Source organism: Pygoscelis adeliae, unplaced genomic scaffold (assembly GCF_000699105.1).
Source record: "Pygoscelis adeliae isolate BGI_AS28 unplaced genomic scaffold, ASM69910v1 Scaffold104, whole genome shotgun sequence".
Classification (NCBI taxonomy): Eukaryota; Metazoa; Chordata; class Aves; order Sphenisciformes; family Spheniscidae; genus Pygoscelis; species Pygoscelis adeliae.
Window position 1 is genome coordinate 121,917 of NW_008824655.1, and position 3,721 is coordinate 125,637.

General features: G+C 41.9%; 1 protein-coding gene across 1 annotated transcript in view; it reads right to left on the bottom strand.

The window, feature by feature from the left end:
- The window catches only part of IMPG2 (interphotoreceptor matrix proteoglycan 2), a gene marked incomplete at its 3' end in the record, with an annotated part of 61,429 nt that overhangs the window by 48,867 nt on the left and 8,841 nt on the right, over positions 1-3,721 (bottom strand). The gene's annotated exons all lie outside the window — the stretch shown is intronic.

Consider the following 3,721-nt stretch of genomic DNA (forward strand, 5'->3'; position numbering starts at 1 on the left):
CGCAACCACCATTCCCCATCCCCTTGCGCTGCTGAGGGGGAGGAGGTAGAGAAAATGGGGAGTAAAGTTAAGCCCAGGAAGAAGGGAGGGGTGGGGGGGAAGGTGTTTTAAGATTTGGGTTTATTTCTCATTATCCTACTCTGATTTGATTGGTAATAAATTAAATTAATTTTCCCCAAGCCGAATATGTTTTTGCCCATGATGGTAATTGGTGAATGATCTCCCTGTCCTTATCTTGACCCACGAGCCTTTCGTTGTATTTTTTCTCCCCTGTCCAGCTGAGGAAGGGGAGTGATAGAGCTGCTTTTGTGGGCACCTGGTGTCCAGCCAGGGTCAACCCACTACAGACTGACAGTGAAGGTCTGGTGGATCTTCCACCCTCATACTATTCCCCCCCCCTGATTTTTTTTACTTCATTAAAGAAAAAAAGAAGAGAGCAAGAGAGAGCACACTTGTCTCTTAACAACCATCAAGAACAACAGTATTTTCACTGAGTGAAACTGCCCTTAATCAATGGGTCAAATTTTTAGAAAATTTAGAAAACCAAAATATGGCAAATGTCCTCACAGAAAGTAGAGCTGGAGCTTAATTTGTAAGAATGATAGTTGCACTGATCAAAGTTTTAGAGGTTCAGTCAGTTACAATTCCTTTGGACTCACCTTTACACAGAATTTAAAATAAGTTTCAGAAATTATAACTGCATTAATAATTTGAGAAACAAGGCAGGATGATGACACAACAACATAATATGCTAAGAAATAAGCCAATTTCTAACCCTACTGCATGTATGCACTGAGAAAGAACTAGACTGAACAGACAGTCTGCAAATTAAGAGTTAAATTATCTTGTACTACGTCAGGTGCTTTAACCTCCCTATCTTGCATGTGCTCTTTGCCAGTCAGAGCAGTTGGTCACGTAACACTCAAGCAAGAACCCCTCTGTGACTCAGGATAACTGGAGGAGAGGAAGATTTATAGGATTTTCCTTGTGTCCTGGAAGAGGGCAATGTTAAAAGGAGAGCAACTCTAAAAACCATTCACAGCAGATGCCAGCCTGGAGTAGTAGCAGACAAACCTGCTTTTTGGCCTTAATCGGATTTCGCTACTTATATATACACAGTTCAGCAGAGGAATGCTTTGCATTCAGGGAAAGTCCTGACATCATAAGCAAGACCCTACAGGAGACTGACCATGAGTCTATCTTTGGAAAGTCATTTTCTTCAATCAGCTTAAAAATATGCTCCAGGCTGCCAAAACCAGTACCTTACTGCTACTTCTTCTTGATACTCTGTATTCTGAATTCAAAAAAGGATTAAATGTACTTGTGTAAAACTTAAAGCATAGATCACATATGGGAAACATACCTTCATTCAACCAAGTGATGGACATTTTTCTTAAATGCAAAGGCTTTATAAATAACAACCTTAAGGAACTGTTTCACAGGCAGTAGCACCCTTAAAGCTTAGCTGATTCTGGCACGCTGGATGGCACCTTGCAGAAAAATCTCTTTTCTCCACCCAAATTTCAGTTTATCAGAGCAGTTGAGACCATTTCTCCATTGTGGAACTCTACAGATACACAGAGATATCTCACTTCCGTGCCACACTCCTGACAGCTTTCCTACATGGAGATTAGCCTTGTAGCTCATTTGATACGTATGACTAGAGAAGAATACGGTCCTCAAACTCTGCATTAGTAACTGTCAGTAGTATATTACTGCTCTAGCAACTCTCCAGCTTCCAGGTAGTTAACTTTATCTGTAAGACACAGTAATTAGGTAAGGAGTATTAGAGATGCTTCCAATCAGATGCTTATGCATCTTTATTAATCAGAAATAAATAGCCAAATTTACAAGCATCCGTGCACCCTCTCACATTCCCCCTCAAGTTACGTTTGCTTCCTCAGCAGCTGAGGAAGCAAACTCTTTGAGGCAGGAACCACATTTCCATATGACCTCTGCACAGACCTCAGGCAATGAAGCCGTGATCCTGCTCTGGGATTTCCGGATCCTGCTGGAGTACTAATAAGCTTCCTGAAGCAGAATAACATCTGTAGTATCCTCTCTACCATCCCACTCGTAAGAGCTGGAAAAGACCAGGAAGAGACCAAAGTCTAGTTTCAAACCCAGAAGCCTACACTAAGGAGTAGCACTCGCTCTCATTTCTTTTGGCAGTACTTGTATCCTGCGTTCTGACTAACGAATCTTTCACTGCAGGTGCAACATTGTACAGCAACAATCCTGCAATGAGATTATTCCCTGTGGCTAGGATAAGTCTTCAGCAGGCTATCAGTGAGAGATGAAGCTATGGCAATAGCTTGCAAACACATTGCAGTGGCACTATCTAATCCTACAGTTTTCAAATGGCAAAGGACTGTCTTTCCAGTTACTGCCAATTCTTTCTTGCAATAATTGAAGGTAGTTTTCCTTAATGCTCTTAAATAAGTTTAATCTCTTTTTTAAAATAAATGTGATAAGACAGTGTCTTGCCTGAATACAAGCTGCTGCTGTATGAACAGTTGTCCCAGTCACCTCCCAATAGATTAAGGATTTGCTGTGTATCCTTTCATTTGGGATTAGACACCCCACTGAATTCCTATCCCAAAGGCTTTATGCCATCTGTGGGCTCCAAGCCCATTAATCAGACCTAAGCTGTCAGAACAGGGTCATATTTTCTGTGGAAAGAGGAAAGGGGACGCGGATAAGGAGTCACATTCTGTCCTCTCTAGCCTGTGCCCTATCTAGCTGTTTCCACTGCAGCAAGCAGTAACAAGTTGGACAATATGGTGCAAATTGCTTCCGTATTCAGAAGGAAAAGGCTGGCCCATTCCTTCCTCGCGAGTAGTCTGAGGATTTGTTAGTTCGGACACACTGGGAGGGACTGAAAACCCCAGGCAAACATCTACCATGACTGCTATTTACACACTTCTGTTAGCCTTGCCCAGGAAACTGCATCCTCAGCCATGGTGACCTGCTTGCCACACACAGTCACCCCACAACTTTGTTGACACACAGTCCATCTTGTCATTGTCCTATTTATTCCAACTGGCCAGTGTGTAAAGCAGGGGATTGCTTTGCAGGATAACAAATCCAGGCTGTAAGGGCTCAACCCAAGAACCATCCCCAAGCATGCTTACCTATATGGTGTTCAAGAGCAAATTTGTAGCCTGGCTAAGTAAAGGAACAATTTTGTTTCAGTCTTTCTTTCTCATACACCTTTTCAATGTTTTGTAGTTAGGTGAGAGTTGCCACTCCAAGCACAGAAAAAGAACAGCGCAGTTTCTTCAGTGTGGTTCAAATCACACTCACGTGAAGAAAGAGACAAGCATGATTCTATCTCCCATCTCTCCTTCAGGTATGTCAAAGAGGGAGCCAGTTCTTATCATGGCTTCACTGATGTGGCCACTCAGGGAACTGAAGAGACACCACTCTCACAGTGTGTTCAAGTTCCATAATAAATGTGATTCAGCTTCTTTTAACTTGAAAGCGGAGCCCACCCCTGTCAAGGGTTTTCGACTATCTGCTGGCCAGGGAGGTTTTTCAAAGTTTCTTATCAACAAATTATTGACAACTCCCATATAAGAAAAACATGGTTTTCATAACTAGATTATAAGCATTCTGAGACTCTGTAGACAAAACTTGGAGACATAAAAATGTAAACAAAGGAAACAGGACTTGACTGGAAGCTTCAGTAAATAACTATATTTTACTGTATAAAAGTAAT